Source organism: Dasypus novemcinctus, chromosome 14, assembly GCF_030445035.2.
Source record: "Dasypus novemcinctus isolate mDasNov1 chromosome 14, mDasNov1.1.hap2, whole genome shotgun sequence".
Lineage (NCBI taxonomy): Eukaryota > Metazoa > Chordata > Mammalia > Cingulata > Dasypodidae > Dasypus > Dasypus novemcinctus.
In genome coordinates this window covers 24027463-24051243 of record NC_080686.1, presented here as the reverse complement: position 1 = coordinate 24051243, position 23781 = coordinate 24027463, and the positions used below count along the sequence as shown (strand labels likewise).

Genomic DNA, 23781 nt, shown 5'->3' with positions numbered 1-23781 from the left:
CAGAAAAAGGGGCCTTGGCCACAAATTCTGCACTAGTCTCAGAGGACCAGAGCTGCGCTTCTAACGAATGACCTCCGCAGACTGGGCTAATCTTGGTGAGGGGAACTGAAAAAAAAAAAGTCCAAATTCTCTTTGTATTGCTAAGCTTGCTGTCAATCGATTTCATTGCAAAACACATCTTTATAAAATGCTAGCAAGAAAAGTTGAAAGCTGAGGAGCCTGACTGTCTGAGCTCTTCCCTGGGTGTATGAAATGCCTTGCCTGGGTCTTTATTAGTTACAAGGAGAGAGAGTTTTCTTTTCCCCAGAATCCTTTGAGTCTACAGGACCTCTGGGCGTCTTCCACACAGAGACCTAATCTCAAAAGTAGTACATGGAACTGTGCTTAAGGGTAGACATTAGAGAAACTTAAAATTTTTTCCCCCTACCTAGCAATTTCCCAGAGTAGAAAAGAATTAAATATGTTGAAGGCTCAACTAGAAAATTCCAATAAAAGATCTTGGCTTTGCAAGGCATGGATTTTTTAAAAAACTTTGTTTTGTTGATTGTATTTTAAAGAACTTAGTGAAACCACCAAGTACAGAGGTGGAGAGATTATTTATAATAATTTCTAAATTTATCGTCTCTCACTATTCCAAAACTGATTTTAAAAATGTTAAAGTTCTTAATAAGATTATCTCTTCTCTTTTCTCTTTTATATTCAGTTGAAGATCTAAAAATTTCTTGAAAAAAGAGATTGTCTAAAAGCTTTTCCTTTGTGTAAGTGCTGCGTGGTAGCCTCACTCTTTTTGGCATCCTTGAATTTCCTATTCAGAAATGTAATCCTTTATCCCACATGCCAAGCTTAAGTTCTGAGGGCCTGTAGAAGAAGGAGAATAAAGGGGTTATTTATACAACCCCCACTTTACTGTCTTTTTAAATAGGGCTGATAAGAGGATTTTTATTTCTATTGCGAGTCTATTGCAGTATAAATTTTTTGGTTAATAAAGCAGAAGAAAACTCTAAGGCTCTAGAGGCACTTGGGCAAAATCACAAAGAAATTATCAACCTTTAAAATATATTTAGAGACTCTTAGTTTTAGAACCTCAGTCATCAAAGGCATCACAACTGTCTTTGGACCCATAGAGTCAGAAACGAGAATACAGATTATCAAGGGCCAGGCGGCGTGAGGAATGGGGCCTCGATGCTTAATTGGGTCCGAGTTTCTGCTGGGGCGACGGGGAAGTTTTCGTAATGAATGGTGGTGATCGTAGCACAACGTGGTGGATAAATTAACACTAATGAATTGTATAATTTGATCGCGGTTAAAAGGGAAATTTTAGTTGCCTATATATTACCAGAATAAAAATATTTAAAAGCCATAAAACTCTATAACACAAACTGTGAACCCTGAAGTAAATTATGGAATATAGGTACTAGTAAAATCATAATAATATTGTTTCATCAATTGTAACAAAGGCACCACAATAATGCAAAGTGTTAATAACATGGAAAATTGTGTGTGGGGACTCAGTAAATTTCTGCATGATTTTTCTGGAAACCTATAACTTCTTTAATTTAAAAAAGTGCAAGGAAAATGTAAAATATTTTCAACAAAAAATTACAAACAACCAAACTCTCTTATGACAGTGTCAGGGGTGATTTAAAGAGAAAAATTTAAAGAGCTCAAAGGTATGGACTTTTTTTTTTTCCAGGAGGTCCGGGGGATTGAACGCAGGACATCATACCTGGGAAGCAGACACTTAACCCCTTGAGCTACCTCCACTCCCTTGTATGGGCTTTTATTGATCTCGTTCAAGTCACCCAGTGAATTGTGCACATAAACACAAGTAAAACCCAGTGCCTCGGAGTTCTGGCTTCAGGCCAGAGTAAAAACAGGATCACTTTATAGGTCCCCACCTATAAAATTCAAATGAAAGTCAAACCTGTCCAATAAAGTCAATATGCAGACACATTATTAACAATAATCCGTGTGTGTGTGCAAGTGTGCAGGGAAGGGTGAGTGAGGGGAAACTTAGCAAACACAACTCTTGTTTTGTCAATGGTCATCATTGCTGATGCCCTTTGCTGGTCCCCCACTTTCCTTTCCCTCCCTCTTTTCTCCTCCCCTCCCCCTCCCATTCCCCTCACCTCTCCTGGTCCCATTATTAAGCTGCAGAAAAAGGGGGAGTTGTCTGTCACACAACCTCAAGGGGGTCCATCACCCTTAGGTGGGGCCTTTTTTCGAAGCTGGAGAGACCTATCACCCAATGACGGGCTTGATTCAGTGGCAGCGTCACACCTCTTTTTCAGAGGTCTTGGGGACAAAAGAGTATGCGCCAAAGCCTATTTCAGATTCACAAAAAGGGCGTCATTAATTTCTATACATTTTATACTTTCATGAAAACAAATATAGCCTTGTTTCAATTTATGAACATATTCAAATTGCAAAATTTGTCTGCTCCCCAACCCTAGTTTATTATAAATTGATTTTATTTGTTTTCTTATTAGGAGAAAAATACACTTCTATGAATTTAAAAATAGTTTAGAAGGCAGTGGGTATAGCTCAGTGGCTGAGCACCTCCTTCACATGTAAGAGGCCCTGGGTTCAGTCCCCTGTACCTCCTAAAAAAAAAATAGAAACTGCAAGAAGATGTGAAAGAAGAAAAGTCCCTTCTAATTCCACCGCTAGAGACACACTGTTGCTATCATTCAGGGTAGGTGATGCTATGTGGTAGTCACAAACCATCCCTGCTTCTTTATCATTTAAAACTATAAAGATTTATTTCTTGCTCACACTAAATGCCCCTGCTGCACTGGGAGGGTGGGAGGAGGGGCTCTATTTGGTTTGCTCTCAGCCGCCCCCACCCAGAACACTGCTGCTGGCCACAGCAGGAAAACCACAGTCACGCCAAGCTCTTAAGGTCCGTCATTGGAGAGGACAAGCTGCATCTGTCACCCTTTACAGGCCAAACGCGTGCCTGGCTTCAAAGGTGCCAGGAAGTGTAATTCTACCATGTGCCCAGTAGGCGAAGGACCAAAAGTAATGGAGACCAGCACTCAGAGTACTGGGCTCTTCCACCCCCGCTCCCCCTTCCCTACCCCCTCCCGCTCCCCTCCCTCTCCTCTCTGCCCCTTCCCTCCCTCCTCTTCCCTCTCTTGTATTTGTAATCACTCTCTAATATTTTTCTTTAGAATAGTTGTGACACTTGGGCACATGCACCCCAAAATTCTAGGTAAGGGAGGAAAGGTCAATCTCCTTCTCATTCCTATGAAAGAAGTCAAAGAAAGAAGTACAACAAAAAAGTAGAACGATGTGTCAGTTATGGATTAACATCTCACCAGCTGGTCCATGTTTGGGCTGGCTCTAAAAATGTTGTGTCAAACAATTTGGTACTAGAGGTTTTTTTTTTTCTGGTACAAATCTTTAGAATTCTAGGGGGAACTGATAGAGTTCGTTGTCCAATGTAGGCATTGGGAGACATAGATTTAATTTGCCTGGGGCAATCTCAGCTTTTTGTATTGAAGTAAATCTGTTTATATTTAAAACTACCCTGTGTTTCTTGTGTCTTTCAGATTAGAAAAAAGGGACAAATCTGACTCTATCAAGACCAGTTTTAATGATCTCAGCTTCTAGCTCCAGGGGACAGACAAATGTACATGAACCACTGTTCTCATTATTTCCTACTCAGTGACATGCAGTTTTTCATTAGCTTTGGATCACCAACCAGAGGAGTCATACCCAAGACCTCTGAATGGAGACCAAGTGAAGAAACTGGACTTCTGCCTCCATCTGGCAGAAATGAGGCAGCTCCTTGTCTTCCCCTGCTGGAGTGGTGTCAGAGAAATCAGCTAACACAGAAAATTTAAATAAGATTCAGAGTCTTAGAAATAGAAGACATAAAGAAGAACCAAGTGGAAATTTTACAACTGAAAAATAGAACAATCAGATGGATAGAGGCCTTAGGGGATGAGCATAACAGCAGAATGGAGGGGACAGAGGAAAGAGTTAGTGACTCAGAAGATTGAACAATACAAATTACTCTGTCAGAACAACGAAGAGAAAATGAACTTTAAAAAAAATGAACAGAGCCACAGGGAGTTGTGAGTCTATAACAAACAATCTAATATTTGTGTAAGCAGAATCTTGGAAGAAGAAGAGAAAGAGGCCAGGACAGAAGGAGTACTCAAAGAAATAATGACAGAAAACTTCCAAAACTTGGCAAGAGATGTATTCCTAGAAATTCAAGCAGTTGAGTGGACCTCAAAAAGATAAACTTAAAAAAAAAAAAGATGCCAAGAGATATAGTAATTAAATTTCTGAAAACTGAAGATGGAAAAGCTTGTAAGGATCCAGAGAAAAGGTGACTCTTTCCTGTGCGGGTAAAACAATGAAAGTGACCATGGATTTCTCATCAGGAATATGGTGCACAGAAGGAAGTAGCACAGTATTTTTCAGGTGCTTCAGGCAAAGAACTGTCAAACCGAAAACATATAGTCAGGGAAATATCCTTTAGGAATGAAGGGAAATCAGGAAATTCTTAGATGAAGGAAATATAAGCAAAATTTCCCCCCAGCAGTCCTGCCATTAAAGAATGCCTCAGGTAAGTCCTCTAAACAGAAAGGAAACTTGAATGATAAGGAAGAAAGCACACAGTAATAAAAGAGGGTAAATAAATAGGCTTTTCTTCTCTTGCATTTTCTAAATTATGTTTGAAAATTAAAGCAAAACTTATAACACTGTCAGATGTGGTTCTAAATGTATGTAAAAGAATATATATTTAAGACAATTATACTTTAAAGAGGGAAGGGTAAAGGTACATAAATGGAAATAAGGTCTCTATAGTTCACTTGAACTGGTAATATGACAACGCTAGCAGACTCTGATAAGTAATGTGTACAAAATGTAATATTTGTAGTAACAACAAAAAAGCTAAGCTATACAAAGAGATGCACTCAAAAACACTATAGATAAATGAAAATATAATTCTTAAAAAATGTCCAAGTAACCCACAAGAAGGCAGGATAAAGAAAACAAATGAAAAACAGAATAAACAGAAAACAAAAAATATAATGGCAGACTTAAGCCCTACCACATCAATAATTACATAAGTGGTCTAACTACACTAATTAAAAGACAATGACTGACAGAATGGATTTAAACTGAACTATACATGCTATCTACAAGAAACTCACTTCAAATATAACAATATAGGTGGCAACCTATGTTAAGCAAAACCTGATAAACATGAAAAGGGAAACAGACAAATCCACAATTATAGTTGGAGACTTCAACACTTCCCTTTCAAAAACAACTAGACATACTAGACTAGACAGAAAGCCAAACAGAAAACCAGCAAGGATGTAGAACTCAGCAACACCCTCCACCAATAGGAGTTAATCAATATCTACAGAGCACTGCATCCAACAACAGAAGAATACTGATTCTTTTCAAGTGCCCATAGTATGTCCCTGGTATGTGTACCTGCATATGCCATTTCCTGAGCCACAAAACAAGCTCCAACAAATTTGAAAGAATTGAAATCAGACAAGCTGTGTTCTCTGGCCAAGTGAACTCAAACTAGAAATCATTAAGAGAAAGACAATAGGAGAATCTCCAAACACTTCATACTGAATAATGCACTTCTAAAAAGCCCATTTGTTAAAGAGGCAATCTCAAAGGAAATTTTTTTAAAAACATGGAATTGAATGTAAATGAAAATACCATATGTCAAAATCATGGGACACAGCTAAAGCAGTGCTGTTAGAGATTTATTACATACATTAGAAAAGAGGAAAATCTCAAATCAAAAATTGAACCCCCACCTTCAAGAACTTAGAAAAAGAAGAGCAAAATAAACTCAAACTAAGCAGAAGGAAGGAAATAATAAAGAGATGATCAGCAATCAGTAAACTAAAAGAAACAATAGAATCAATGAAAAAAAAGTTGGTTCTTTGAAACTATCAATAAAGTTGACAAACTTCTAGCAAGACTGACAAAGAAAGAGAGAAGACACACAAATTAACAACATTAGGAATAAAATGGGGGATATTGCTACAGCCACTGCAGATATCAAAAGGATAATACAAAAAACTCTATGCTCATATAATTGACAATTTGGATGAAATGGGCCAATTCCTTGAAAAACAAATTACCACACCTCACCTAATATGAAATAGAAATGTACATAGTCCTATAACTATTAAGAGAATTGAAATTATAGTTAAAATTTCTCATAAAAAGAAATCTCCAGAACCAGATGATTTACTAAAGTATTCTACCAAACCTTAAAAGAAGAATTAATACCAATTCTACACACTCTTTTCCAAAAAAATAGAAGAGAAGGGAATGCTTCCCAATTCATTTTATGAAGCTAATAATATTATGCTGTTACTAAAACAAGACAATTCCAAAAAAATAAAATTATAGATCAATATCCCTCATAAATATAGATGCAGAAATCCTTAACAAAATATTAGCAAGTAAAATTCAGCAATGTATAAAAGAATCATTATATTATGACCCAGTGGGGTTTATTCCATGTATGTATAGCTGTTTCTATACCTAAAAATCTATCAATATTAGCCATAATATTAACCATATTAACCACCGTATTATCAAGGTACATAAGGAAAATCACATTGTCATATCAATTGATGGAGAAAAAAAGCCTTTGGCAAAATTCAACAACTTGTTCATGATAAAAACTCAGAAAAATAAGAATTGAGGAGAACTTCCTTAACCTGATAAGGAGCATCTGCCCCAAGTCCTACAGCTATCATTGTACTTAATAGTGAAAGACTGAATTCTTTCTCCCTAAGATCAGTAACAAGATAAAAATGTCTACTTTCCATACTTTTATCCAACATAGTACTGGAGGTTGTAGCCACTGCACTAAACCAAAATAAATAAGATAAAATAAAAACCCTAAAGATTGGAAAGAAAAGACAAGCATGGTTTTATTTGCAGTTTACATAACTGTCTAGGTGCAAAATCCCAAGGAATCTACAAAAAATTCTCCTAAAACTACCAAGAGAGTTCATTAAGGTCTCAGGATACAAGATAAACATATAAAAGTCAGTTGTATTTCTCTATACTAGCAATAAACATGTGGACACAAAAATTAAAAATATAATACCATTTACAATTGTTCAGAAAAAAAGGAGGAAATCCTTAGGTGTAAATATAATAGGATTTGTATACTGAAAACTACACAATGCTGATGAAAACAATGAAAGATCTAAATAAATGGAGACACATACCATGTTCAGAAATTGGGAGACTCAATACAGTAAAGATGTTAATTCCTTCCAAATTGGCAGATTTAGGGCAACTTAGATCAAAATGCAAGCAAGAATTTTTTTTTTTTGCAAAAGAGACAAGATTAACCTAAACTTTATGTGTGAAAGCAAAGAAATGAACAATAAAACAATTTTGAAAAAGAAGAAACAAGTGGGAGGGATCAGTTTACCCAATTTTAAGACACATCATATAGCTACAGTTATTAAGACTGTGTGGTTTTGAAGGAAGAATGTAGATCATATATTTGTAGGGTCATAGATCAATGGAACAGAATAGAGAACCCAGGCATAGACTCACACAAATATGCTCAACTGATTTTTGACAAAGGTGCAAAAGCATTGCAAAAGAGAAAAGATAGCCTTTTCAACAAATGGTGCTGGAGAAATTGGACATCTATAGGCAAAAAAATTGAACAGCAACTTAAAAATTAAATGGATCATGGACTTAAATATAAAAGTAAAACTTTTAGAGAAATAAAACAGGAAAAAATCCTTGAGCTCTAGAGCTAGGCAAGTATTTCTCAGACTTGACTCTAAAAGCATGATTTATAAAAGGAAAAGAATTGATGAATTAGATATCATCAGAATTTAAAAATTTTGCTCTGTGCAAGTTCAGGTGAAGAGGATGAAAAGAGAGCTACAGACTGAGAGAAACTCTGTGCAAACCACATATCCAAAAAAGACTAGTAGCTAGAATATATAATGAACTCTTAAAACTCAATAGTAAAAAACAAGCAATCTGATTAGAACATGGACAGAAGCCATTAAGGGACATTTCACTGAAGAAGGTAATTCGAGATAAGAAGATAAACACATGAAAAGATGTTCAACATCATTAGCATTAGAAAGTGCATATTGAAACTATGAGATATTGCCACATACCTACCTGAGTAAAATAGTAGTGACAACGCCAAATGCTGGTGAGGATGCAGAAACTCTGGGTCACTCAGACATAACCAGTGGGAGGGTATAGTCCCTGTGGATCAGTCTGGCAGTTTCTTAAAACTAAACATGCAACTACCATGTGACCCAGCAATTGCACTCCTGAATTTTTTTTTTTTAAAGATTTTATTTTATTTATTTCTCTCCCCTTCTCTCCCATTGTCTGCTCTCTGTGTCCATGCACTGTGTGTCTTCTTGCATTGTCAGGTGGCACTGGGAAACACGTCTCTTTTTTGTTGCGTCATCTTGCTGTGTCAGCTCACCACTCCTGGGTGGGCTGTGCTTTTTTCACGTGGGGCGGCTTTCCTTGTGGGGTGCACTCCTTGTGTGTGGGGCACCCCTATACAGGGGCACCCCTGCATGGCACAGCACTCCTTGCATGCATCAGCACTGTGTGTGGGCCAGCTTACCACATGGGTTAGGAGGTCCTGGGGATTGAACCCTGGACCTCCTATATGGTAGGCGGATGTTCTATCAGTTGAGACACATCTGCTTCCCTCACTCCTGAATATTTATCCCAGAGAAATGAAGACTTTAGGTCATGTATAAACCTGTTCATGAATGTTTACGACAGCTTTATTTGTAATAGCCAAATACTGGAAATGACCTAGGTGTTCTGCAGTGGGGGAACTGCTGTATATTCACACCATGGCCTGATACCCAGCAATAAAAAAGAATGAACTACTGATACACGTAATAACCTGGATGAACCTCCAGAAAATTCTGCTGACTGAAAAAAAGCCAATGCCAAAAGGTTACAGGCTGTATGATTCTATTTTATATAACATTCTTGAAATGGCAACATGATAGAAACAAAATAGATTAGTGATTGCCAGGGGTTAAGGGGGGGACAGGACTTAAGGGAAGTGGGTGTGACTATAAAAGGGTGACACCAGGGATTCCTATCGTGATGGAAACTTTCTATATCTTGACTGTATCAATTTCAATAACCTAGCTGTGATAATATTATATAGCTTTTTGTTTGTTTGTGTTTAATATTATATAGTTTTGCAAGATGTTTTCATTGAGGGAAATTGCATAAAGAGTACATGGGATCTCTCTGTATTATCTATAACAACTACAATTATCTCAAATAAAATTTTAATAAAAAACTAAAAGATACATGATTATTATGAAAAGTTCAAAACTCCCCAAAATGGAAGTAGCCAGTTTTTAAAAAGTACTGAAGAAGCATGTCTAAAGCTAATCTTTTAGATGCTGTATGTGAAGTGCTAGTGCTGAAGAAAAAAAAAATCCGAAGATAAAGTGTTGAACCCAAGTTACATTTCAGGATATTCTCGCTAAGGGACTTTTCTTTGTTTTCTGTGGGAATCTTGGACAGTGTTATGTGATTCGAGTATGGCAGAAATGCCCTTCATCTTTTAACGGGCACTTCATTTTCACACTAGCAGTTTTCAAGGACCGCTCAGCTGCTTTTCTTGTGTTTGATCAGGATTTGGAAGTGAGTGGCAAAGACAAAGCTATTTTCTCTCTTTTTCTTGGACAATCAGATACAGATGTTGGTGGCAGTTGACTCAGTTTCCTGCTGGAAAATGAAGCACCTACTAGTGCTGTTTTCTAAGATGTGTCACGCCGGCAGGGTAGCATACTTAACAACAGGGCTGAAAAGGCAACTGACCTCAGAATCGCCTTGTCCTACGAAGCTTGCCGAGCTCTGTTCCCTTTTGTAGCCCTCTCTCACTCTCTTCTGTTCTCACCTCTTCTTTCCTGCTCTCACAGGGAAACTAAAACCTGACAACTCAAATTCACAGACACAGCCAGCTCCCCCAGATACTAAGAATCTCCTAGTAACCGAAAAAGAAAAAGGAGAGGATGAGCACGTGAGCCGCCTTTTAGACCTGCCTCCTTCCATTTAGTACTCCATCCCATCGTTCCCGTATTGCGTGTGCCTCGATCTTGCAGATGGTGCAACCACACACACACACACAATAAGTTAAGCTTTATCTACTCAGTTCATCCCTGTCCTACTAATGACCCCCATCTCCCACACCAAAGCGGGCATATAAAATCATTTTCTGCTGCATAAATGGGCTTCACTGACGCCAAGAGCGCTTTCTAAAAACCCTATATTTCATGATGATGGGTACCTACGAACCATGGGGTAGCCATTAGCGTGGAAGTCACGTATCCACCTATTCACAAGGAGATGGAGAGCTCATGCAATAGCAGTTACGCACCAAATGCCTGTTTTAAAACATATCAGTAGCGAGCATGAGAGAGAAGAGAATGTGCTCATTAGGAAGGCAGTTAGGCAGCGGCTCCATCTGATAAGGGGTGATGGGATTTTCTTAGAATACATGCTCCCAGAAGTCATTGCTGACTTCTGACAAGCTGTACCACCCTCGTATTCTCTTGAGTTTAGGAGGGGCTTGGGATCAGGATAAAGTTTTCTCTGCAGTTCCTGAAACGGTTTGAACTCTGGTAATTCTCCCACATTAAGGAAAAATGGCCTTCTGCCAAACTGGCCCAGCCAAGAAGATCAGGCTTGCATCCTTTCCTGGCTGTGATCTGAACTATATTCCTTAACCGTCCCCTCTCATATTCGATTCTGCTCAATGGTTCCACAAGCATTTATTCAGCTCTTCTTAGGAGTAAAATGCAGGAGATCCAGGGATGCATATATTACACTCTTTACCTTCAATCAGAGCATTGCTTATGGGAGACACGGGGAAACAACCACGCTTTATTTGAAGGAAAGATTCAGAATTTTAGGATTCAGGGTTTAGATTTTCTGGTAGGTTCTTGAGGCAGAGCTATGAAATAGCTTAGTTAACCAGAGCTGAGGATCAGGGGAAGGCCGGGATGTCCTACAGAGGCCAAATTAAAATGCCTTAAATAGAAGAGCTACCAAAGGATTTGGTGAGGATTAAACACATGTACTCACGTTTGAAAGTCTTCAAAAGAGTTTATTTGCTATGAGGAGTCCCTACATTTTGCTCAACACCTTCTTCCTCCAAGAATAAGCATGAAGGTGATCTCTTAATGAAAACCAAATACCTTGAGCACCGGCTTCCCACATACAAGGTCCAGGGTTCAATCCCTGGCCCTGGTAATTTAAAAAAAAGGAAGGGGGAAAAAAAAGGAAGGGAGGGAGGGGAAGGAAGGAAGGAAAGATGGAAAAATAGTGAAAATTCATTTCTTGGTGCAGACCTGTCAACTTTTGGTCAAAACGATAGAAAATGTGACTTTAAATTTTAAAATATCTTGATCACCTCGATATTTGCCTTGTGCCTGGTAGGAAAGTCTTTAATAATAGGAAAAACAAGATAATCCCAACTGCTTTTGTGTTCTTCCTATTTAGAGCTTCAGATAGGAGAACTGTCTCCTTGTTTGGCACCGATGAGCCCACAGCCGGCAGGCAAGGTGACCGAGCAGGTGACTGCTCCGGCTGTGAGAGCATGCTGGCAGGAAAACCCGTCCAGCCCAGCTCAGGCACGCTAAGTTTTATTGGCCACAAAATCACCTCCAGCTTCCCTGACCATGGTGACCTCAAAGAGGGTTTGTGTTTGGCTATGAAATGGCAAATATATTGTGGTGAGTACAAAATACTTCATCTTCATTTAAGAGTTTCCCAAAGGGCTCCTAAGTGGTAAACAGATGATTGTTGTTCATTATTTAAAAGCCCATTTATGGAGAAACCCAGATAGGTAGACTCACTGATTTGCCCAGCAAATCAATGCCAGAACAGACAGGAGGCTTCACATGATTCAACCTGTCGTTTAGTGCATATCACAAAATCACAGCATTTCTGGAAGAAGGGAGTATGATACAAGAAACGCTGAAGTCGTTCACAGCAAAGCTTTTAGCAAATGTTAAGCTTTTAACCACACAAGCATCTTTGGTCTGTAACATTTCAATAAGCAAGTATAATACATTTTTTAAAAAGTTAATAGATATCATTTAAGAGAAAACATTAAAATCAGTAAAGGTAATTTATTAGCTAAGAATTATTGAGCACTTAGAATGTGCCAGAGAATTTGCCTAAGCACTTTTTTGTATATCTTATTTAATACTCATGTCAGTATTATGTAGTTGCCATTAATATATTATCCCAGTTTTACAGATGAAGAAATATAGCTTTCACTTAGAGTAGTGAAAATTCTTTCCTAAATGCACAAAGCAAATAAGAAGCAGAGTAGAATTCAAACCCAGGCCTGTCAGGTTTTATAGTGCAAGCTCCCATCTTTTCTACTATGTTGCTCTACTGATAGGCTCATTTAAACCCTACACATTGGTAAAACTTATGGACTGTTAAACACCTTCATGTAGAGTCTTAAGAATGCACATGCTTCAAATCCAAGTTAAGATTTCTTGTTCTTGTTTTAGCTGTACACTCTTTCCATGACTATGACAACAGGGCAAGCTCATGGTTCAAAAGTATTGTCATTCATTCATTTATTTATTTTATCTGGTTGCGTGATTGTCTTTTTGGTGTGTCGCTTTGCCACATGGGGACCTGTGTCTCTCTGTGCCATGCAGGTCTGGGATGCCTTTTTTCTTTTTTCTTTTTTTTTACCAGGAGGTCCCAGGGATCGAACCCCAGTCTTCCATATGGTAAATGGGAGCTCATTTGCTTAAGCCACAGCCCCTTCCCAATATTGTCTTTTAAAGAGAATGAAAGCTATTGTAAGAACTGAGCGAACAAGTATTTTTAATAAGTCTTCTGGAAGTATCACAGATGAACCTAAATATTTCCATATTGTTCCAGTCTTATTGGAACACATTGCACATTTTATTGTGTAGCTACACTCATTTTAACAGTCTTCCAGAAGATTTGAGGTAGCTTGGGACTTCCTTGTTGTTGTTTTTTTCAGCCTATTTCATTTTCTAATCACTAAATATATACCACTTCTCCATTTCTAAGGCTATCAATAACCCATCTCCAGAATCAACATTAGAGAGGAGTCTGTCCTTCGACAAAGTCATGAAATTTCTTTGCGGTGCTCCCCCTGCCCCCGGTGTGATAGTGAGCTGCTGTTCACGAATATCCTGCTCTCCTCTTCTTCCTGGGAGAGGGACTAAACTACCTTTCCCAAGCCCCTTTGCTTCAGGGACATGCCATGTGATTACATTCTAGAGACTCGATGTAGATGGAAGCAAGTCCGCCACTTCCGAGCCAGACATGCAATGGCAGTACAATCTTCCCCGTCCTTTCTCCTTCGTCTATACAGTTGTCAGTAAAGGATACTAAGGTCCTAGAAGACCGTAGAGCCCCAAAATGAGAAAGGAGCTTCCATCGAGGAGCCTCCTCTTGGAGGATTGCTAGCTCGCTGCCCAGGACAGCTTCTACCCAGGGGCACCATTATTTTGTGGGAGTGAGAAATAAATGTTCATTCTGTTAGTAAAAACCAAACGCAGTGTAGCCTTTTCTGTCATGAGCTCTGATGCTAACTGTGCAAGGAGGAATCATGAGCTGAGTGAGGTCTCCCAGGAAGTGCATGAAGCTGGACAAGGGAACAGAGCCCAGGACCAAGCCCTCAGCCTCGCCAGTGTTTAGAGGGCAGGACTGAGAGAAGAATCCTGACCAGCTGTGTCAGGCGGAAGAAGAGCCAGGCCAGGATGCACTGGAGGCGAAGAGAAGAGGGAGTCTCAGAATGTTGCAGCGTTTTTACAATTGACAGATCAGTTGTGTCAAGGATTCCTGTTAGTTCGAATAAGATGAACACGGAGAAGTGTCTCTTGGATGGGACAACAGGAAGGTAATTGGTATAGACGGAGCAAAAGCCTGCCTGGAATGGGTTGAAGAGAGAATACAAGAGAGTAAGTGGAAATAAATGCTTTGAGGACTTATCCTGTAAAAGAGAGCAGAAAAGCAGGGCAGTAGCCAAAGAACTATATGGATTGCAGGTGGCAGGAAGGGTGATTTTTTTTTTTTAAGATGGGATATGTTGCACTCTATTTTTAAGTTGATGGTAATTATCTAGTAGAAAAGAAATAACCACTTGTGCATATGAGATGGTTGATTTTTTTTTTCAGGCGTAAGGTCTTTGAATAAGGATGTGGGGTTGGAATTCAGTGTAAAGTGCCTTAAAAAACACTGTAGCCTTTACTCCATGCTAATCAGACGACACAGAATACAAAGGATCAGGCTCATTAAGGTCTGGTCTTTAGTGATGAGACCAAGTGGCCAGCCACTCTCTTTAACTGCTGGTGTTTCCTCTGTGAAACGAGAGGCAAGGTCATCAGCAGAGGTGGGGGGAGGGGTGCTGGAGGACTAAGCGGGGAGGGGCCAGGTGGGTGGGAGGCTCCTGGAACTCTGTGGAAGGGCGAATTCACGGAGGAATGTAGGAGGACTGCCAGTACGCCACCCTTTTCTAACTTCCTTTCTCTCATTTTAACAACTTACTCATTCTTGGGAGTATTAAGTGGTGAAATATTTCTGGAAATCAATTTGGCTAAATATGTTTCAAGAGCCTTAAGATGATCATACTCTTTAACTCTGTATTTTCACTCTTAGGAATTAATCAGAGGTTATCACACATACACACGTTCAAATATGCGTGCGCACACATGCACACAAATGTTTACCAAAGCAGTGAAAATTATGAAAATGCCCAATCACAGAGGAATGGTTTAATAAATTATAGAATCGTCGCACAATGGAAATAATATGTGACCATTCTCCCATTTAATTCATGAGGTAATTGAATGAAAAGAGAGCATACAAAATATAATATATAATATTGCCACACTTCCTTAAAACATTAGGGAAAATACATCAAAACCTATAAAATATGTACACTAAAATATTAACAGTATTAATCTCTGAGGTTGGATATAGGGTGTTTCCTTTTTTCCTATTCCTTCTTTTTTCCTACCTTATAATTTTTTCCTTCACAATGAACAATTATTACTTTTATCAGCAGGGGAAAAAAAAAGATTTAGAAGATCCACAAAACCTACCAGCACTGAGTAATTACTAAAGGTTTTGATCTTCCTGACAATGACTTACAACAACCTTAATAAAAATTAAAATTTCCACTTTTATATTCCTATTGTCTCTTTTCTGTATAACAGATGGTAATTCTTAACTGGTTCACAGAGTGGCTGGGAGGTTCAAATGAGATAATGATTATGTGCTGAACAGTGTAAAGTTCTGAACATGTGTAAAATATTTTTCTTACTATTACAGTCTTTTCACTATTAATTAATGTGTCATCCCTTTTAAGCAACCTAATATCTTAACCACATTAAAAAGGATTTAACACGATAAAGGAAGAACCAAGACCAAGAGCCTGGCTACCCCATAATAAAATTTCAGATGTTCATGGAATTCAACTGAATTGTGCCAACGGATGAATATTATTCAGGAAATTACCCTGATAATGGTTCTAAGGAGATTTTAAAAGAGAGACTATTCTAATTTGCTACTGTTTTAGATGCTAACATCTTTTAAGAAGACAGACATCTAAAGAAGACACAATCAGAGGTGCCTACTGAAATTAACCCAAGTTTTGAAAAAGAACACCCATATCCCATGGCTCCACCAACCTCACCTCCCGCCAGCATGCGTGTGTGCATGTTTTTCATGAGTGCTCACTCAGTCTAAAGTCATATTTAGTCTCCTAAACGTTTCTTCTTTACATCTGCTTTGGCTGTGGGTCTCACCATTCTTTGTATGAATTTTGATACGAGTTTCTCTGCTGGTCTCCTTGACTCTGGTCTCCCCTGTGCTTCCTAAATACTCTTCCTGAAATTTACCTCTGATGACCTTGGTTAGAACCCTCTAGTGACCTTCCCTAACCTTTTGGTTAAACCCATGGGTCTTTGGAGGAGATGAAAGCCCTCAATGATCTAATCTCTATTTATCAGTCCAACTCCATCTCCAATCACACACTGCTCTCTCCATCCTGCCAACCTTCCCCAAATCCAGTGGCCCCTCCTCTCACACAGCCCATCCCCACCACTACCTATTCTTCAAACCCAGTCCAAGGGCCACATCCTCGCAGCTTCCCCATATAAATAAAATCTAGTAGGCCTAACATGCAAGTGCCCACATCAGCAAAGCCAAAGCCCTAAGCAAGTTTCTATTTTCTGTAGATGCCTGGCTAGCCTAGAAAACCAAATTTAAATACAACCAATCAGTTATCCCCAGTCCACTTCCTCATTCCTAAGCAACGTCCTGCACAGACCAGTTAGGAAACTAGTCCACACTGGCCGATAAAAATTCCCAATGGACTTGCTTATTCTATGAAAATAGGTTGCTCTCTTTGTTGGGTGGAACTTTTCTCTACCTCATGGTGATCAGAGTTTCCCCACTTTATGAACTGATTCAATAACACTCACTGAGTTCTAACCAAAGTGTGCACAAGTTTTTATTGTAACACCCTGGTAACTCCAAGGCCCAGGCCGAGTTAGCACTTCTGGTATACCCTGCTCCACGGAACTGTGTGAGCATCTCTGTGTGAGGACTGACATGCAGAATTATAATTCTCTATTTACTTCTGTCATCTCAAACTGTGAGCTCCTAGAGGTCAGGAACAAGATTGTGTTATATCTATTTACATAATAGGTGCTCAAAACGCTCTGTTGAAATTGCTGAATGGACTGTGATGTCATAGGTTCCAGCAAGGAAGCTGTACCAGTTTAGTTCCTTTCCCGGAATTTAGTCTAAATGCTAACCGACCTCGTTTGAAAGGGACCTCACATTTCCTACTCAATCCCATCAAGATCTTTTAATAGCTTTTATCGAGACATATGTAAGTATTGTGTTTGGGAGACAAAATCTATGAGATAAGACTGAAAGATGTGGATTGGCCAAATCCAGGCACTGAAAGCACAGAGGTAATTGAAAATTGTCGTAAAATGTAGATAGCATTTGCATCAAACAATATTGGCTCTTTTTTATTCCACTAAAAAGGATGTCTTGGCACTAAGTACAGAACTTGGCACACAGTAGGTTTCAATAATTTTTTAAGTGAGTAAACAAATTAACTACATAAAAATACTAGGGGGGAAGTGTATGTGGCTCAAGCAGTTGGGCACCTGCCTACCACATAAGAGGTTCCAAGTTTGGTTCCAGATGCCTCCTAAAGAAGATGAGCAAGATAGCGAGCTGGCATGATAAGCTGGTGAGGCGAGCTGATATAATGAGAGGATGCAACAAGGAAACACAATGAGAGACTCTACAAGCAGGGAGTGGAGGTGCCTCAAGTGATTGGGTGCCTCCCTCCCATATGGGAGGTCCCAGGTTTGGTTCCTGGTGCCTCCTAAAAAGAAGACGAGCAGACATAGAGAGCACACAATGAACAGACATAGAGAGCAGACAGTGAGCGCAAAACAACGAGGTGTGTGTGTGGGGAATAAATAAATAAATAAAGCATAAAAAAATCTACGGAATTTTCTGACATGGTTAGTTTAAATTTTCCTTTTCTTTATTAAGTACATATTTATTGATTGGCTCTTCTATCCAGGGACTTTTCCAGGTCCAGGGGATGCATCAAAGAATGAAAAGGATAAAGTCCCTGCCTTCAAGCAGCTTATGTTCTAGTTGGGAGAGAAAGATAATAAAATTAAAAAGTGGAAAATTGTTAGAAGGTGCAGCATAGGAAAACTGAGCAGGAAAGAGGCTAGGGAGAGTGGAGGGAGAGACTGAGATTTTTTAAAAGGCAGTCAGGGAAGGCTTGGAAAAGAGATCTCTCAGGGAAGCCGCAGAGGCTTTGTGGGAAACCACCAGGTGGCTCCCTGGAGGACAGTGCTTCAGGCAGAGGGAATGAATGAGTGCCAACAACTGGCAGTGAGTGCATACCTACCATGTTTGAAGAACTAGCATTTCTCAAAGTTCTCCAGAATACTCATTCTGCCCGCTTGGTTCCTACTGGAAAATGAAGGGACGTATGTGCGTACTTAAAGCCTTTGAAAAAGTCCAATAGCAAAGAAACGTGATGAACTTTGTTTTATGCATTTCTCAAATGGTTTTGATCACAGAATCCATTTTTTAGAGGTTATCTAATAACCTGGAACTAATATTCTAGAAAATCCACAAGGGGAAATTTGGGGACTTACTGGACTCCCTCTGTATAAGTCAGCAACCAATATGTTTTCAGAGTTGGATTAGCAAAAATGATTAAATATTGCAATATATTCTTTTCAACAAGTCTAATTTATTAGGCAAGTCACAATGGGGGCAAGCATGCCATTTCAGGGAAGTAATTTTTTTCTCTTTTTAAATCAGAACTGCACGTTAGTCTCTATTATTTGTATTTCACCCAACTCGACCATGGTCTTTAGGTCTTTAGAAAGAGAAATTGACTATTTTCTTGCTAGAACCAAGTAACAACAGAGAAATTGAATAGCTGTTTGTTGTAGTTCCCTAGCTGGTAAAACAAAATACCATACAGTAGGTTGGTTTAACAACAGGAATTTATTGGCTCACTGTTTCCAGGGCTAGAAGGCTTGCTTCCTCCCAGGGTCACAGGCTAGCCCACAATCTTTTGGGGGGGCCTTGGATTTTCTGTCACCTGACAATACACAGGGCAGTGTCTTCTCCTTTCCCTCCCAGCTTCCATTGACTTTCAGCTCCCGGCTGCTCCCAGTGGCTTTTCTCTGTGTCCTTCTCTGTAAGGCATCCAGTAATATGTTAGTACCCAGCCTGATTCCGCTGGGCCACCTAAACCAAAGCAAGCTCATCAAAAGGTCCTATTTGCAATGGTTCACATCCCCAGGAAAGGACTAAGGCTAAGAACATATTTTTTCTGGGGTACATCACTCTAAACCATTATGTCATCTGAGGAATCAGTCTATTTTTCCATTCCAGTTTTTTGATCTCAGGTCTTGGAAAATAACTGCACTGTCAATTAGAGTTTAAATGCCACCAACGTGCATCTGATGTTAAAATAAAGCATAATATTTCATTTAAATGGGAATACAATTGAGCTCTGATTTGGTGTCACATGGAGAGCCAGGTGCTGACATCATCAGAGTCCACAGGGACGGCAGGCAGGTCACTGTGATCCCCCCAAGAAGAGCCAGGCTTGATGTCTTACTCTGAACGTGTCAAGCATGTTCAAGAGTCATTACACACATACAGAGGGTGTTGACCTTTTGCCACCTAGATAAGAGGTTTTTGCTTTGCTGGGGAAGAAAACAGATGTTCAGTTCTGGTTTTGGACACTGAGAGAGTTTTATTTCCCCTTCCACTTTGAATAATCATCTCATATCACTTCCTTTTTCTCCTTATCTGTCTTCCATGCTTGACAGGAACCATACTGTCTCGAAACCACTTACTCTACCCGATCAAAGAAAATTCTATCACAACACTACTACCCTAATCGTTCCATAAAATTTAGTGTCCTTTACACATCTCTAGAGTTCTGATCCACTCTTACATCTGTGAACCACAGAAGTAGTTGCAAAAGAGTTTTGACTGGTAAGGCAGTTTGAGATTATTTTATGAATCCCCAAAAGAGAAAGATTATGTGTAAACTCATCCAGTCCTCTGGGATGATACAGTCTTTGATTGTATTACATTCAGCTGAGATGTCTTTGATTAGATTGCCTGTTACAATTAGGGGGTGGTTTTGATTTGACTACATCAGAGGGCATGACTCAGTTTGAGTCCTCACCCCTTGCTAGGTCTGGAATAAACAGACACTCACACAGACAGACAGACAAAAGAAGACACAGAAGAGAGAACTCTTTCATTTTTTTCTTGCCATGTGACAGAAAGGAGAAAGCTCAAACAGCTTAAGTCCCAGGGAGAGACGACCCCATTTGCCTGACAGCTTACAGCTGAGCTTGGGAAGAGAGGAGACAGGTATCAGAAGCCCTGCGAGACAAGCCTTATGCCAGCCTGCAGTTGAAACAGGGAACGGCGGAGCCTCAAGAGGAAGAGGAAGCCTGGAGGGGAAGGCAGAGACCAGCCAGAGATCAGCGACCATCTTGCTTTAATAGGTGACAACTGACTTGGGTGAGAAAGCAACCTTGAGTTGGACTTTTTATGGCCTTGTAACTGTCAGCCTTTACTCCAAATAACTTCCCTTTCTAAAAGTCAACAGATTTCTGGCACTTTGCATTGGCACCCCTTGGGTGGACTAACACAACTGGTGTGTAGACTTTACAACAATCCTTATACACTTAATGCATGTTGCATTGGCCTGAGCACTGTTTTATCTTTAATTTTCAAAAAGCACAACTGCCATCTTAATAAATGTTGACTATTATAAATATTGGGAGAATTTTTTTGTCATGGAATGAGCAGCTTATATTAATGGCTTTAAAAAATGAAAGGGATAGAAATGATCCTGGAGGGAAAGAAACCAGCTCATCAATGAGATTTGTTAAATTTTAAATTCTACCAACAGTGCTTTTAACTGAGCTATGAGCATCTTCAGATATTAGGGGCCAAGGGAGAGAATATTATTACTATTAAAATTAAATAGTTTCTATTACAGAAAATTTGCCACCGCCATATAATAAAACTTGGCAAAGTGGCTTTCTGTTTATTATTATTATTATTATACAAATTCTCATAAGTATTTCATACTTTGCACCAGCAAGAAATACTGTAGTTATTGAAAATTATACTGTTAAATGATTCTATTTCAGATTAGAGACTTTCAGAATCAGCTATAATCTTCAAGAAAATGTTTTTAGATATATAACATTTACACACATATGCATATGTATATACATACACACATATATTTACCTGGAGGATAATATTATCAGAGTCTCAATCAGTTACAAGGGGAAGTAAGTGTCTTTCTATATCAGCACAATTCATATTTGCTGTCCTAGTTGCACACCCTCCATGGAGTTCTTATATGAGAGATGAGAAATGCACAACTTGAGGGAAAAGACTCTCAAATGGCATATGTAGCATTTCACCGGATCTTATTCAGGGTCATTTTAAATCTTCACTTTATGTTAACATTTTATTCATTAGCTCAGTTCTGTGATTGAATATTAGCACCTAATAAAAGTTTCATTTCCCAATGAAAGTGTCATTTCTCTCTCCCACCTCCCTCTCTCTCTCTCTACACACACACACACATACACACACTGCTGTGTCTATAGTGTTTAGGTTTTCTCTTTCTTGCTTATCAACAGGGCTCCCAAATTCAGGATTAAAGGCATTCAAATTTACAAAAGAAAAGAATTCAAGAGTTGGCCTTCTCAGCAGGTAGGGTCAGACAGGACTCTGGAGGTATGATGTCAGGAGGCACAGCCCATCCCCACTCCCTTCTGAAACTTGACACATCCATTATTAATGAATCTTTCCTTGGGCTTAAAATTTTATCACCTGTTAAAATATAAGCACCACTGTCAGGGTAACATCCCAATAATTTTCCTCTGGGAGCAGGTTGTGAGGAGTTACGGGTGTGTGTTTATGGGTGTGGCTGTTTTTAGTCGGGGGAGAGGATTAAGGCTGGCAGCACTCGTTGTGCCTAACTAGGGTAGGGCTGTGGGTATGCAATGGGAGGTGGAAAAGTGCTAAGGGCAAGCTCTTCCTGCTTCACAATTTCACCAGCTCTACCCACTAATGGGATACTGTAAGGGCTGTATTTGTGCAAACCTTTGAGAATGTCATGTTGCCTTGTAGGCACAGCATGGCAGACTGGAAACTCTGCAGTTGGTCATGGGTTCTGGCTCTGCTACTCACAATGAGATTTTGGGCAAGTTACTCAATCGCTCAGAGCCCAGTTAACTGGCCCATAGGATTCTGCAGATATTGTGAGGATTAGCCGAAATAGCGTGTCTGATCTGCAGAGCGGGGCAACTGGAACACACCCAGCATTTCCCTCTGCTGATCCTTTCCTCACATTGACCCCTCTCTAGAAGTCTGTCTAGGCATGCCCAAGAGACAAGGCCATTTCCTACAGCCTGATGTCTGTTTCTGGCCCTTATTGTTATTTTTTTTTTCAAGTTTATCTCTAATAGCTTATACAGAATGCACAGGTATTGGGCCCATTGCCCTCTGGTCCACCCATCACTAACACTCATCCCACCCTGGGCTGCTGGCTGCATCCCCCAGATTCCTCCACTGGCTGGCTCTGCTGCTATGATGGTTAAATTCATGTGTCGACTTGTTTTTGGTCAGGCAAGCACTGGCCTGAATGTTGCTGTAAGGATATTTCATGGATTTAAATCATAAGTTGATTGCATCTATGGCTGATTCCAGCTACAGTCAACTGAAGAGGTGCCCTTCAACAATTAGAGATGTCTCATCCAATCCACTGAAGGCCTTAAAATGAGAAGTGATGATTTTATCAGTCAGAAGAGAGCATTTTCCTCTCTACGTCAGTCAGCCAAGCTTCTCATGGGAAATTCATTGAAAACCTTCATTGGAGATCCCTGCTTGTGTCCTGCACCATGGAATTTGGACTTGTACATCCCATAGTCATGTGAGATAATTCTTGTAAAACTCTCATAATGGTTACATAATATATACCTCCGGTTAATTCTGTTCCCTTAGAGAGCCCTGGCTAATACAGCTGAGTTCAGCCAAGGGGAATTATTAGTGGAAACTCCGAAGTGGGGGTGAGGTGGGGCGGAGAGTTGTCTTAGTCGATCTCCTACCTCCTAATGGGTTGGCTTAACAATGAGCATTCATTGTCTTATGGTTTCAGAGGTGAACAGTCCAAATTCAGAGCCTTCTCCCTGAAATCTGTAGTGTTCTGGTTCTGCCTTGCCATAATCCTTGCTCCTTGGCTTGCATCTCTGTCTCCCATCACATACCCATCTCTCTCCTGGGGTCTTCACTTTCATTTCCCACTGATTTCTGGCTTCTGTTTCCTCCCTGTGGATTTCTCTGATTTCTGGCTTCTGGTTTCTTCTCTTTATAAGATCTTCAGTAATATGGATTAAGACCCACCCTGATTCAATTGGCCATACCTTCACAAAGAGTATATTCAATAGGTCATATTTACAGTGGGTTCACACCCACAGGAATATGGACTGAGATTAAGAACATGCCTTTTGCTAAGTGTATTAGTCAGTCAAAGGGGTGCTGATGTGAAACAACAGAAATCTGGTGGCTTTTATAAAGGGTATTTATTTGGGGTAGAAGCTTACAGCTGCTAGGCCATAAAGTGTAAGTTACTTCCTTCACCAAAGCCTGTTGCCACCTGTTGGAGCAAGATGGCTGCAGGCATCTGCAAGGGTTCAGGCTTCCTCTTCCTCTTAAGAAGCTGGTCCCAGCTTCTTCCAATATCAGCTATAAGTTGGATTAAGTCTCATCTCAGTCCTGGGTCTCATTCCTCTCTGGGCTAGGCTGCTTTGCTCTTTCTACAAGGCCAGCTGTAACTATCAGGCAAATGGCTCATCTCTCTTCCCAGGACCTCTGCCATGTCTAATGGAGACTTCTGTCTTTCCTTGTGTATCTGCTTCTCTGTGTATTTACCTCCCAGGGCTCCAGCATTAAAACTCTAACTTTCTCCTCTGCCATGTTGCTGCCTGTGAGTCCCCACCCTCTCAACATCCTACTGACATGGCCCAATCAAAGCCTTAGTCATTATTTAATCAAGTAAAAGTGAAATCTCTGAATCCAATCCAATCTAATATGCCCAGAGGAACAGACCAGTTCACAAACATAATC

The 23781-nt window shown here is 39.8% G+C and overlaps 1 protein-coding gene across 1 annotated transcript in view; it reads right to left on the bottom strand.

The window, feature by feature from the left end:
* The window catches only part of CLVS1 (clavesin 1), a 179483-nt gene that overhangs the window by 33842 nt on the left and 121860 nt on the right, over positions 1–23781 (bottom strand). The gene's annotated exons all lie outside the window — the stretch shown is intronic.